Consider the following 15,034-nt stretch of genomic DNA (forward strand, 5'->3'; position numbering starts at 1 on the left):
CTCAATTTGGGGGGAAAATGGAGGGGGGTGGTAGACAAATTAAAAGATACTGTGGCTGTCGGGGAAGACAGAGAGCAAATAGGGGATTGAGCCAGTGAGCCAGATAGCCACAGCGGCTGTAAAGTGGGAAAACAATAAAAGTATTGAGAGAGGATATAAAAAATATATTTAAAAAAATATATATATATTTTATTGTCACATACACCAGATAGATGCAGTCAAATGTGTTGTTTTACAGTGTCAGCCATAGTAGAATGGTGCCCCTGTCGTTAATTAGGGTTAAGTGCCTTGCTGAAGTATATCTAAGGGATGGTAGTATGGGGTAGGCAAGAAAGATACATATTTAACACTGCCCTCAATATACCATTCAGACAAAGCCAGACCTCGGCTTGAATGGCTCATCCGAGCCCCGTTGCATAATTCAATTGGATATTACTACCTCGGTTAAGCCTATGGGCAGAGCCCGCCATGGAACCTAACGGCCTCAGCATTTTTCAACGTGAGAAAGACTGGAATGGCGTGCGGCTTAATCCGGTTCAGACTCAATGAAACAAATACAGATCTTATGAAACCAGTACAGACCACACAGGTTCTGTACTCAGTTCGAAGGACATACGGCTGAATCCAGTACAAACCGCACTACTGACCATACGTTCCGGATCAATCATTCCAGGCTAGCACTCCATCCGCTGGCCCTGAACCACTCAGCTTGTGTTGTCACTCCCCAGGGCTCTCATACTCCCCAGGGCTCTCATACTCCCCGGGGCTCTCATACTCCCCGGGGCTCTCATACTCCCCGGGGCTCTCATACTCCCCAGGGCTCTCATACTCCCCAGGGCTCTCATACTCCCCAGGGCTCTCATACTCCCCAGGGCTCTCATACTCCCCGGGGCTCTCATACTCCCCGGGGCTCTCATACTCCCCGGGGCTCTCATACTCCCCGGGGCTCTCATACTCCCCGGGGCTCTCATACTCCCCAGGGCTCTCATACGGCAGTCTTATGGTCTTCCCTTGATATAGTAGTGCATTGTTTGTTGCCTATGTTAAATGGGCCCTGCGATATCATGGCCGTGGAGTGGTATAGTGGTTAGGGAAATGGCGTTGGGAGAAGACTGGTTAGTAGTTCAGAGTACAGGTCAGAGGTTACTGTAAAACACACAGCTGGGTGAATGGATCATGCGTATCCTGGCTGACGGAAACGGTGTCAGCTGTACAGTACCGTACGGGAACTCTGTAGCCATGTTATCTATCCAGGCATTAGCATAGAGGCTATACATCCTTGAACTCCTCCCCCATATCTATTGCTAATCAACGGCTTACTGGGTAATACACCAGGAACGGACGTCCTCATACAGTATTTTCACTCAACAAAAAAAAAACTGCATCTTGTGTGAGGGGTTGTATGGCACATTCAGCTCCAACATGAATCTTCTGTGATGATCATATAGCACGGTCAGCGCAAAACCCGATCTGGACAACGGGATAACCGGTAGGCAGAAGTAACTGTACTGACCATGAGGGAGACACAGAGAGTGATTATGTCGAGTCTCTCTTTATGGCCGTCTAAGTGTTGGCAGACTCTCAGAGCAGCGCGAGCGTCATGAGGAACTGCCTGGCCCTGTCTTACTCCAAGCGGTATCCACTGGCGCTTTGGCACACAGAGACACCATAAGCAGGAGTGTGATGGTCCGTCAACGTATGCTCAAAATATGTCAGTCCCATGACCCAAAAGTCAGGGCCCTCCTGACTACCCCTGTCACACACACACACACACGGACACACACACACACACTCACACACGCAATCTTATACACACTCACACAGAGTAAGAATCAATTCAATTTTGTCAAAGCCAACTGCTTTTCAAGGCACTCCGTGACTCCATGTCTGACAGAAAAGGAATTCCACGCAGTTAAAGAGGTCTTCCTCCCACTACAACACCTAGTGTAGGTACAGTTTGAAGCACTTGTAATATATACACTGAGTGTACAAAACATTATGAACACCTGCTCTTTCCATGACATAGACTGACCAGATGAAAGCTATGATCCCTTATTGTTGTCCCTTGTTAAATCCACGTCAATCAGTGTAGATGAAGGGGAGGAGACAGGTTAAAGAAGGATTTTTAAGCCTTGAGACAACTGAGACATGGATTGTGTGTGTGTGTCGTTCAGAGGGTGAATGGACAAGACAAAAGATTTAAGTGCCTTTGAACGGGGTATGGCAGTAGGTGCCAGGCGCACCGGTTTGTGTCAAGAACGCTGCTGGGTTTTTTCACGCTCAACAGTTTCCCCTGTGCAACAAGAATGGTCCCCCACCAAAAACGACATCCAGCAAACTTGACACAACCGTGGGAAGCATTGGCGTCAACATGGCCAGCATCCCTGTGGAACGCTTTCGACACCTTGTAGAGTCCGCGCCACAATGAATTGAGGCTGTTCTGAGGGCAAAAGGGTGGTGCAACTCAATATTAGGAAGGTTTTTTTTGAAAGTTTTGTACTCTGTGTACATTGCCAGACAGACGGTTACTATATTTACAGTGCATTCAGAAAGTATTCAGACCCCTTCCCTTCTTTTTACACATTTTGTTACGTTACAGCCTTATAATAAAATTGATCAAATACTTTTTTTTCCCCTCATCAATATACACATCCCCCATCATGACAAAGTGAAAACAGGTTTTTAGCCATTTTTACAAATGTATTTAGAATACAAAACCTAAATATTGTTTTTTTTATACACATTTGCTCCATTAAAAAAAAATGTATGTTTTGGTTTGTCTTTATGGGGTATTATGTGAAGATTGATGAGAGAAAAAAAGGATTTCATTAAGGCTGTAACGTAACAAAATGGGGGAAAAGTCAAGGGGTCTGAATACTTTCTGAATGCACTGTATCTTCTTCTATTTCTACATATTCCACATAGGATAAATCCCCTTGAGGTGATCTGTCTTGTTTCCAAAGAAGTCACAGGAGAACAACAGAACCGATACAGGACTCCTTGAGCTTTAACCAGAAAGATTCCCTCACAGTCAGCACAGCAGTTGGTTATACGGAGCTACTTTCAGGAGGCTATTTAAGATAAACGGTATAAAGTATTTGCCTGGATGAAATGCAATCATTACTTTATATATTTTGTTTTTCTCTTTCAATTTTACACCAAATAAGCACAAACAAGAAGCAATATTTGTCACTTCCTACTATACCTCCAAATCACCACTGATTGTGTGGCTGAAAATAAGGAATACCGCATTCCAATTTATTGGGGGATGTGATGCTTTACCTCATGCATCGTCTTCGCATGAAAGTCATTTGGTGGCGAAAATGGTACTGGGATCAAACTTTGCCCCATAGCACTCTGCATACAAAGAAGCAATATCATTTATAGAAATAATTGCTACTCTAAAAATACATACCACAATGCATTTGCTGACGGTCATTGGTGGCATTCTTCATTTCCCATATGCTGCGGCTATGGATGGTCGGAGGGGAAGGAACGAATGAACGCGGGCCTGCTCGGCTCAGCACACAGCACCGAGGAGGAAGCACAGAGGTATTTAAGAGCATCTGCTCTCTCTGCAAAGAAGCAATCAACAGGCTGGCCGGTGACCTCACTAATAATGTTTTTAATAAACATGACCTTCATTAGATCGAAAGAGAAGCTGGTGAAGGGAGTTACGGATAAAGGGACAGAGGAACAGATTTCGGCTATATTTTTTCAGGAAATTAGAGATTGGGAAGAAGGAAGCATAAAAAAAACAGGCAGTGAGAGAGAGAAAAGGGGATGGGGGGGGTGGATTAGCTAATGTCATGGTCCTTTATAGTTCAGTTGGCAAATCATGGCACAGATAACACCAGGGTAGTAGGTTCGAGTCCCAGTACCATCCATATGTAAAGTCTTTGCGTGCGGAATATAAATTGCACTGGATAAACGCGTCTGCTAAATGACTTTTCTATGAAGGAGAGACATGAGGACAGAAAATGAGCCGCGGAACGGATCCCATTGGGCACAGACGTCAATTCAACATCTATTCCATGTTGGTTCCATGCAATTTCATTAAAATGGTGTGGAAATGACATTGATTCAACCAGTGTGTGCCCAGTGGGATATAGGATTCTGAGGGTGTCTGATACTCCCTCGACCCCCACCCTGGTATCTTGCTCATGTTTGTTCTGACGCCTTCTATCTCTCTCTCCTCTATCGACCAGTCCATCTCCCTCTCCCACTCCCTCTCTGTCTATCCATGGCCTGTCCCGCTCTCCCTCTCCCACTTCCTCTCTATCTATCCATGGCCTGTCCCGCTCTCCCGCTCCCACTCCCCTCTCCCATGGCCTGTCCCGCTCTCCCTTCCTCTCTATCTATCCATGGCCTGTCCCGCTCTCCCTCTCCCACTTCCCTCTCTATCTATCCATGGCCTGCTCTCCCTCTCCCACTCCCTCTCTATCTATCCATGGCCTCCATCTTTCCCTGGCCTGTCCCGTTCTCCCTCTCCATCTATCCCTCTCTATCTCCCTCTCCCTCTCTATCTATCCCTGGCCTGTCCCGTTCTCCCTCTCCATCTATTCTCCCTCTCCATCTATCCCTCCCTCTCCCACTTCCTCTCTATCTATCTCTGGCCTGTTCTCCCTCTCCATCTATCCCTCTTCTCCCTTCCTCCATCTATCCATCTATCCCTCCCTCTCCCACTTCCTCTCTATCTTTCCCTGGCCTGTCCCATTCTCCCTCTCCATCTATCCCTCTCCCTCTCTATCTATCCCTGGCCTGTCCCGTTCTCCCTCTCCATCTATCCCTCTCCCTCTCCCACTTCCTCTCTATCTATCTCTGGCCTGTCCCGTTCTCCCTCTCCATCTATCCCTCTCCCTCTTCCTCTCTATCTATCCCTCTCCCTCTTCCTCTCTATCTATCCCTCTCCCTCTCCATCTATCCCTCTCCCCTCTCCATCTATCCCTCTCCCTCTCCATCTATCCCTCTCTATCTATCCCCTCCCTCCCATCTTCCTCTCTATCTATCCCTCTCCCTCTCCCTCTCTATCTATCCCTCTCCCTCTCCCTCTCTATCTATCCCTCTCCCTCTCCATCTATCCCTCTCCCTCTCCATCTATCCCTCTCTTGTATCTTATTCTCCCTATTTCTCTCTTTCTCCTTCAGTCTCTCTTCCATTATCTCTTCCCTGTCCCTCTTTCCCTAACCTCTTTCTTCCTCTCGCTCTCCTTCTAAAATCAAATCCAACTAAATTGTATTGGTCGCATACACATTTCGAAGATGTTATTGCGGGTGTAGCGAAATGCTTGTGTTTCTAGCTCCAACAGTGCAGTATTATCTAACAATTCACAATAATACACACAAATCTAAAACAAATATTAGGACGAGCAATGTCAGAGTCCGGAGTCCGTGTGGGTGGGTTGGTAGGTAGGTAGGTAGGTAGGTAGGTAGGTAGGTAGGTAGGTAGGTAGGTAGGTAGGTAGGTAGGTAGGTAGGTAGGTAGATGTGTGATGTATAGACATTATGTGAATAGAATATTTAGTATATCTGTAGAATATGTAGGATAGAATAGTATTATATACAGCATTAGTTGAACAGGATGGCATTTACTAGAATACAGTATATACATATGAAATGAGTAAAAGAGTATGTACACATTATTAAAGTGACGAGGGATTCCATGTCTATGTACATAGGGCAGCAGCCTCAAGGTGCAGGGTTGAGTAACTGGGTGGTAGTCGGCTAGTGACAGTGTCTAAGCTCAGGCCAGGGTACTGGGTGGAGACTGGCTAGTGATGGCTATTTAACAGTCTGATGGCCTTGAGATAGAAGCTGTTTTTCAGTCTCTCGGTCCCAGCTTTGATGCACCTGTACTGACCTCGCCTTCTGGATGATAGCTAGGTGAACAGGCCATGGCTCGGGTTGTTGATGTCCTTTTGGCCTTCCTGTGACATCAGGTGCTGTAGGTGTCCTGGAGGGCAGGTAGTTTGCCCCCGGTGAAGCGTTGGGCAGACCGCACCACCCTCTGGAGAGCCTTGCGGTTGGGGGCGGTGCAGTTGCCGTACCAGGCGGTGATACAGCCCGACTTGATACTTTCAATGGTGCATCTGTAAAAGTTTGTGAGGGTCTTAGGGGCCAAGCCAAATTTCTTCAGCCTCCTGAGGTTGAAGAGGCGCTGTTGCAAAGTGATGTGTTTGCCGAGAAAGATTTTCACCTTCTCCAATGCTGTCTCCTGAATTGCACGATCAGCTCCTTCATTGGTCTAGGGTGTCAGGTAAGGTGGAGGTGATATGATCCTTAACTAGCCTCTCAAAGCACTTCATGATGACAGAAGTGAGTGCTATGGGGAGATAGGTATTTCATTCAGTTACCTTTGCTTTCTTGGGTACAGGAACAATGGTGGACATCTTGAAGCAAGTAGGGAAAGCAGACTGTGATAGGGAGAGATTGAGTATGTCCATAAACACTCCAACCAGCAGGTCTGTGCATGCTCTGAGGACGCGGCTAGGGATGCCGTCTGGGATGGCAGCTTTGCTAGGGTTAACACGCTTAAATGTCTTACGTCGGCCACGGAGAAGGAGAGTGGCCCGCGTCAGGGCCACTGTGTTATAACTGCACTGTCTGTATTTCGATCATATTCCCAGTCACCTTGCCGTGGTTAAATGTGGGGGTTCGCACTTTCTGTTTTGCATGAATGCTGCCATCTATCCACAGTTTTTGGTTTGGGTAGATTTTTATAGTCACAGTGGGAACAACATCCCCAATACACTTCCTGATGAACTTAGTCCCCGTGTCAGTGTATACATCAATGTTATTCTCAGAGGCAACCCGGAACATATCCGCGAGGTCAAAACAATCTTGAAGCATGGATTCCGGATTGGTCAGAACAGCGTTGAATAGACCGTAGCACACAGGTGCTTCCTGTTTGAGTTTCTGCCTATAGGAAGGATGGAGCAGAATGTAGCTGTGATCTGATTTGCCAAAGGGAGGGCAGGGGAGGGCCATCTAGCCATCCCGGAAGGGATAGTAACAATGGTTGAGAGTTTTTGAAGCGTGAGTACTACAGCCAATATGTAAATAGAACTTCGGTTGCGTTTTCCTCGGATTTGCTTTGTTCAAATCCCCAGCTACAATAAATGCAGCCTCAGGATATGTGGTTTCCAGTTTGCACAAAGCCCAATGTAGATCCTTGTTCCTTGAGGGCCGTTGTGGTATCGGCTTGAGGGGGAATACAGCTGTGACTATAACCAAAGAAGATTCTCTTGGGAGGTAATATGGTCTGCATTTGATTGTGAAGTAGTCTAGGTTGGGTGAACAAATGGACTTGAGTTTCTTTACGTTATCACAATCACACCAAGAGCAGTTAATCATAAAACATACACCTCAGCCTTTCTTCTTTCCCGAGAGTTCTTTATTCCTGTCTGCACGATGTACTGAGAACCCAGCTGACTGTATGGATGGGGACAGTATATCCGGAGAGAGTCGTGATTCTTGAAACAGAGTATGTTACAGTCCCTGATGTCTCTCTGGAAGGAGATCCTTGCCCTGAGCTCGTCTACTTTATTATCCATGGACTGAACATTAGCGCGTAATAAACTCGGAAATGGTGGATGGTGTTCAATCTGGGATAAGTTAAATTGCCTTGGAGAGTACGAACAAAGGATCCGATTCTGGAAAGTCATATTTCTGGTCGAAATGCTGGTTATCGCGGTTCTGATACCCAAAAGTTATTTCCGGCTGTATGTAAGAAATAACAACAAATTTGTTTTACAAATACTCTTGCTCCCACTCCCTCTCTATCCCTCTCCCTCCCTTGTGTCTCCTTCTCCCCTCTCCTATTTCTTGCTCCCTCAGCCTCTCACATGCTTCTAAGGGTTTTATTTCTCCAGAGCCTCATTTGGCCAGCCCTAATGAGTTGGTATTTAGCTGGCTCACGATCCTCAACTTTGACCCCAGGGGAGCTGGCGGATTACAGGTCTCCTCCAGTGGGTGTCTAGGTTGTCACGCCACAGTAAAGAACTGGCAAAGGTGCCTATCTACATGCCCAATGCGGTGCCACTGCAGATTAACGACCTGTTGCATTCCCGGGCACAATGGAAACTCCCAAATGAGCGGCCATATTGTTACACAAAGCTCTATGACCAGCTTTATTGAATCCATGTGTCTGACAGTCGGCCTATTTATTTCAGATAGAAGTATGTAAAAATCCTTTGGCTGTTGTTTTGTTGTTGGATGGTTTGGTGCTAAGGTGGAATAAAAGTTTTAACAGAGTAAACAGAGACAAAGAAATCGTCAGGGTCTGTACACAAACACAGCTTTTGCGGGGAAGGGTACGCCTGGGGTAAACGAAAGAATAGAGAAAATAAAACTAAATGTAGACCAGAGGCAACGCACACACGTCAACTCTTTATTTTGGTCTCTATACACTGTCTTTCTCTTATGCCTCATTCCGCTCCCTCTCTCTCTCTATTCCTAGACATGTACTGCACATACTGTACAGGGGTTTTGTGCCAAAAACCTGCCTGTGTGTATAAGGTCCACAGACTGATTCATCAAACGGTATTCATCGGCTCTGTCAGATTCGTCCAACCAGCTACCAATCAAGCAACTGAACACTAAACCTGCCTGTCAGTAGAACTGACTCAGAGAGAAATACAAAAACACAGCTGATCCGAGATGTGTAATCATTTGTGCCGGTCAGAGTCGTAGTGTAGCTGACTGAAGCTCAATTGCTCTCCTCAGAGGAAGTGAAATGAAGACAGATGTTTCCAGGTGCACTGGTAGAAGAGGCTGTGGCCTAGCAGGTAGAAGAGGCTGTGGCCTAGCAGGTAGAAGAGGCTGTGGCCTAGCAGGTAGAAGAGGCTGTGGCCTAGCAGGTAGAAGAGGCTGTGGCCTAGCAGGTAGAAGAGGCTGTGGCCTAGCAGGTAGAAGAGGCTGTGGCCTAGCAGGTAGAAGAGGCTGTGGCCTAGCAGGTAGAAGAGGCTGTGGCCTAGCAGGTAGAAGAAGGCTGTGGCCTAGCAGGTAGAAGAGGCTGTGGCCTAGCAGGTAGAAGAGGCTGTGGCCTAGAAGAGGCTGTGGCCTAGCAGGTAGAAGAGGCTGTGGCCTAGCAGGTAGAAGAGGCTGTGGCCTAGCAGGTAGAAGAGGCTGTGGCCTAGCAGGTAGAAGAGGCTGTGGCCTAGCAGGTAGAAGAGGTAGAAGAGGGTGTGGCCTAGCAGGTAGAAGAGGGTGTGGCCTAGCAGGTAGAAGAGGCTGTGGCCTAGCAGGTAGAAGAGGCTGTGGCCTAGCAGGTAGAAGAGGCTGTGGCCTAGCAGGTAGAAGAGGCTGTGGCCTAGCAGGTAGAAGAGGCTGTGGCCTAGCAGGTAGAAGAGGCTGTGGCCTAGCAGGTAGAAGAGGCTGTGGCCTAGCAGGTAGAAGAGGCTGTGTGGCCTAGCAGGTAGAAGAGGGTGTGGCCTAGCAGGCAGAAGAGGCTGTGGCCTAGCAGGTAGAAGAGGCTGTGGCCTAGCAGGTAGAAGAGGCTGTGGCCTAGCAGGTAGAAGAGGCTGTGGCCTAGCAGAAGAGGCTGTGGCCTAGCAGGTAGAAGAGGCTGTGGCCTAGCAGGTAGAAGAGGCTGTGGCCTAGCAGGTAGAAGAGGCTGTGGCCTAGCAGGTAGAAGAGGCTGTGGAAGTAGAAGAGGGTGTGTGGCCTAGCAGGTAGAAGAGGGCTGTGGCCTAGCAGGTAGAAGGCTGTGGGCTGTGGCCTGGCCTAGCAGGTAGAAGAGGCTGTGGCCTAGCAGAAGAGGCTGTGGCCTAGCAGGTAGAAGAGGTAGAAGAGGCTGTGGCCTAGCAGGTAGAAGAGGCTGTGGCCTAGTAGAAGAGGCTGTGGCCTAGCAGGTAGAAGAGGCTGTGGCCTAGCAGGTAGAAGAGGCTGTGGCCTAGCAGGTAGAAGAGGCTGTGGCCTAGCAGGTAGAAGAGGCTGTGGCCTAGCAGGTAGAAGAGGCTGTGGCCTAGCAGGTAGAAGAGGTGTGGCCTAGCAGGTAGAAGAGGCTGTGGCCTAGCAGGTAGAAGAGGCTGTGGCCTAGCAGGTAGAAGAGGCTGTGGCCTAGCAGGTAGAAGAGGCTGTGGCCTAGCAGGTAGAAGAGGCTGTGGCCTAGCAGGTAGAAGAGGCTGTGGCCTAGCAGGTAGAAGAGGCTGTGGCCTAGCAGGTAGAAGAGGGTGTGGCCTAGCAGGTAGAAGAGGGTGTGGCCTAGCAGGTAGAAGAGGGTGTGGCCTAGCAGGTAGAAGAGGCTGTGGCCTAGCAGGTAGAAGAGGCTGTGGCCTAGCAGGTAGAAGCAGTAACTTCATCAAGCCAAAGGGTGCAAATGCAATGTCAATTTACATTTGATCGAAAGGGATTTACAATCGATGCCATTAGCCAAACGTTAGCTCTCTCTGCTAAGGGAGTTGGAATTTATGACCCGATTAAAACGCAATGTTAACAGAAAGCAAAAGCAATCCGTTCCACGATGTCCACCAAGCATTATCGCTAGCATTATATATTTAGAAAGTATCAGCCCCACCATAGTCAAGTACAGAGTCCCTTCATACCAAACTGTTTGCCCAAGCCTAAAAAAAAAGAGACAAATTAAATAAATAACCACCAAGGTTATGTGGCCCCCTGAATGTACTAGATCAAGACGACAGCCGACGGACGTTTCTTTTAACCTGAAGACTTTTTTGGAAAGAGCGCTCAGCTCACAGTAAAGGCAAATGATTCACCCATGAACATCCCGCCGTTCCTCATCGTTGGGACATTGTCAGGTTTTGTGCTTTAGACGTAGAGTAGAAATGGCAACACCGACACCATAGCCGTGATATACCACGGGCCTATCTGCAACGGATAGACACTGGCTGGCTGCACTGTGGATATGGAAACAGTGACAGAAAGGGCACCGTTAAAACACCAGTTCGGTGAGTCGCCGAGGCAAGAAGCTTGAGTCGGTTATCATTGCAGCCCTCGTTTATTTATGACCTGCCGAACTACACAACAGCCGATAAAAAAACAGATAAGGAGCATTTCTTTGTTTTGAAAGTTAATTGGAATATTGGACATATCGTCTCCCAGATATATGCTTGTGATAAACGAGAGGGTCGCCTTCTTTGGTCACTGCGCTCTGATACTGAGAATGATAGCCTTTAGGCCTACCTTTAGCCTAGCATATTGTAAGCTATCTGAATAGGCCAGGCGTATTCAACTCTTACCCTAAGAGGTCTGGAGCCTGCTGGTTTTCTGTTATACCTTATAATTAATTGCACACACCTGGTGTCCCAGGTCTATATCAGTCCCTGATTAGAGGGGAACCCACGAAAAAAATGCGGAACTGGCTTCGAGGTCCAAAGTTGATTTTGAAGGGACTAGGCTATGCAGCAGTCCTAGCTAGGCTAATCCAGACAAGGACGATAGAACACTTGGAATGAAGTTATGGTTCAGAAGTTTCAGAGTGGCCTTCAAACAGGGTCTGGGTGTGTCGAAGGCGAGGTTCGGATCACATGATTCTGTCACGTACATTCAGGCGGTCGTCTTTGGATGCAACCTCACGGTAGGCCTCTCGCCTCCAGCTCACTACTTTAACGTTAAGTTGGATCGAAGGCTTTAATCCATTTTTTTTCCCCAGCCAGGAAAGTTAAGCAAGTTTCAAGGCGGCTCCCCCGGGCGTAGCCAAACCAACCAACACTTTGACCACCGTCGCCATTGAGGAAAGCCAGGGCCACTTGGCTTGTCTCTAAAGAAGATGAAGCTAAAATGGCCTCAGTTCCCCCTCTTAGCAGAACAGGGGATTTCAGTCCAAGGCTGCCAGCGTCACTGATAATGTCACGCAGCCAGCAACCATTAATTCATACACGAAACGACTCAATGGAACACCTCAGACTGAGTGCAATTCTCAGGGATGAAGAATAACTTTTCTAAAGGAGCTCGATATGACAGGAGCATCAGGCATCAAATGGAAGAAAACAGACAAACAGGAAGGAACTACCTGGACTTTTCTGTTGCTTGAAAACGTTTTCCCGTTGTGTGCCCGAATGAACACAACCCACCCTTAACTTAGAAGTTGGAAGCACAGAGCTGAATCCCAAGGTGACGCTACAGGTGCAGCCCTTCTCCTCCACCTCCTCTGTCTCCTACTCAGTGGACCTGCACTTCTGAGTGTCACATTAGTCTGATGATTTAATGGGACAAGTCCCCACAAGTCCAGAGTTACTCAAGAGCTGAAACAACGGCCTGAAAGAAGCTTCCCCTGAGCAACTTGGGCCTGTCATTGTCAGATTTGTTTCTCTCCATAAAGGAATCCCTCAGAGATTGCTTTGCCGAAGACATTCGGAGGCCATGATATCAGCCGACGACAAAGTAACACGTGTTTTCAACATCCTTCCAGGATTAACTGGATGAAATGGTGCATTTTTGGATTAGGACGAGTTCCACAATCGGTTTCACTGAAAATGACCTGAATTAGACTGTATGGCCCTGGTACACATTGTGTGTGTGTGAAAACGTATGACACATGAAACTAGGTCCATTATAATCCAATTGCAAATCCCACCATCTTTCGTGCTCACAGGTCCAGTCCAGAACAATTGACCAAAGAAAACGTGTATGGTACAGTGTCGTCAACTGCACAAAGGGTTTTCAGGCAGACAGTCTGGAGATCCCATGCCGTCAAGCACTTGAGAACCCCAAACATGGAGGGTGTCCCTTCAAGGCTATATATTACATAATGATCCTTGGAGAAAAAAAACGTGTTTCAACTTGCTCTAGGATAGAATTAAAAGGCCTGCAATATTGGTTTTCAAAAGAATCAGAATATATGCAATGGACCGGTTAAGGATGCAAATATGATTTAAACATGCCACCAGCCTATAGATAAGCTATTTACTCAATATGCACCCAACAGTGCACGTGGGATAGTTTGCCGAAGCAATTCTGATAAGATCAGAGCAAATCTCCTTCTGCACAGTTCAGAATTGCAATTCAACGAGCTGTCTTCCAATAAATTCACACAAAGTCGGGAGCACAGCTGACAGATGGGTACGTACAGAAAGCTCAAGGATTGATTCAACATCTGAAAGCTGCCTTGGGCAAATACCAAGAGATGTGTCATGAACAAAAAAAGAAGGCTACAACGTGTTCTGCGTGGACAAGAAAACGATCGAAAAGGACAAATGCGCATAAACCGGTTTCAAACGAAGGCAATGTGTATCACTAACGGCGACTGGTAATGTACCCAGATTAAAAACGCCGATTTGGGGGAGATAAGAAAAGGTCCACATTTCTTTCATCACTAATGTAAGTTATGTGTGTTGACTCAGAACGTGTGTGTCTGTGTGTGTGTGTTTGAGTGTGAACAAATGCCCGTGCCAGTGTGTGTATGTACAGTAGGTTATGCCTGTGCAGTGTTCGTCTGGAAATCAGTCAGAGCACTTGGAGTATGCAAGCGCATCAATGACAGAGGGGTCAAAGCCTCGCTCACCGGTCCGGTTGTTGCCTATCCATCAAAGTAGCTGCCAATATGAACACATTTAGCCTCGAGAAACACCACGCCACTATTCCGGTCCCCCGTGCATAACATTCAGCACATTTTTGAAGGGCAAATCTTGGAACACTTCTTAAAGGAAACCTAAACATATCACCCTCACAGCAAGGAGTAAAATACTCACTGTTTTTCAGGAGCCCGAGACTCTCTTCTCCCCTCGTCTCTCCATCCACAATACATCCATTCCTCTCCTGGCCATATCCTGCGGGTTATCTCCCGTTGTGTAGCCTATGTATTCAAATGTTGCACCTATACACAGTATCGACCTTTTCTTTACTCAGCGAGTCTACATGTTGCTGACTACATCTCTCTCCCTCCCTCTTTTCCCTCTCACCAGTTATTTTGTTAAAATTCAGTATATACGCCTCGTCACCTAGCAACCTCCCTCTTCATCACTCCCGCGACACGTGTTGAATGCTAAACTTGTCGTTGTGGATTTTTTTTTTTTTTTTTTGTTACGATGGAGTGGATGGATACACACTCTCAGTGGTGTATCAGTATGCTGTCAAGATATTTATTAGAACTCTCCCTCCCTGTCTCACTCCCTCCCTCTCTTCCCTCTCTCTCTTCCCCTCCCCTTAAACCCATCTGTAAACCTATAGTCCTCCTCCTTGCTCCCTCACCCACATCTCTTCTCTCTCTCTCCAAGCAAAAAAGAAGTCAGTTTATAGATACCTTTATAAAAAAAATGTTTTTTAAAACAACACTAAAGAGAATTCAAGCCTTGCACTTTGCGGTTATGTGTGCCTTAGGGGAATACATGATCATTGCTATTGTTTGCTATAATATTGCTATCATTGCTATAATATTCAACTCTGGGCTGAACTTTTTCCACTGTAAGGGAATTTTGGGACTTGAAACTGTTACACACGGATAAATAACTTATTCATGCAATGTTAGAGACACACCTTTGAAGGATAATGTGTTTTTTAATTACTGTAATCCTGTCTGCGTTGATCTGGGTAATTATTTGATGTCACAACATTAGGCTTTTGCAATTGTTCTACTTCTGTAAATAGGTGCTATAATTAGCCCTTACAGGGAATAACAGAATCCTTTTTTATATTTTCTGCTGAGCACCAGCCATTTTGTCCTCTATGCTGGACATAAAATGTTTGACTGTAGCAGAGAAGAAGAGAAGACATGCGCCTCTGTACCATGCACGTCCCTTTTATCTTGATGTAATCATTAAGGGGAATGTGTGTGTGTGTGTGTGTGTGTGTGTGTGTGTGTGTGTGTGTGTGTGTGTGTGTGTGTGTGTGTGTGTGTGTGTGTGTGTGTGTGTGTGTGTGTGCTGGGGCGCGCGTGCGTGAGCCTCTGCCTTCTGTGTCTATGTCTCCAGTGATGTTTCAAGTGAATCCACATTCCCTGTGAAACCACTGGTGTTTTTCTAGAGGCTTGTTTTCCTGCGTAAATATAGAGCTGCCACGCCGCCGATCGGTTCTGTGAAACATTAAATATAGTGCCTAATTAACGGGAAAAGTGGTCACTCGTCTTGGTTGGTCACCCT

At 46.8% G+C, this 15,034-nt stretch overlaps 1 protein-coding gene across 1 annotated transcript in view; it reads right to left on the minus strand.

Moving 5' to 3' along the window:
* Nucleotides 1–13,945, minus strand: part of LOC112266030 (glutamate receptor ionotropic, NMDA 2D-like) — a 68,883-nt gene extending 54,938 nt beyond the window's left edge. The window contains exon 1 of the mRNA XM_024443527.2: nt 13,649–13,945. The gene's annotated coding sequence lies outside the window, so the exon portion shown is untranslated. The remainder of the gene's footprint in view (nt 1–13,648) is intronic.
* Between the last annotated feature and the right edge of the window lie 1,089 nt (nt 13,946–15,034).

The sequence above is a fragment of the Oncorhynchus tshawytscha genome, linkage group LG13 (genome assembly GCF_018296145.1).
Source record: "Oncorhynchus tshawytscha isolate Ot180627B linkage group LG13, Otsh_v2.0, whole genome shotgun sequence".
NCBI lineage: Eukaryota > Metazoa > Chordata > Actinopteri > Salmoniformes > Salmonidae > Oncorhynchus > Oncorhynchus tshawytscha.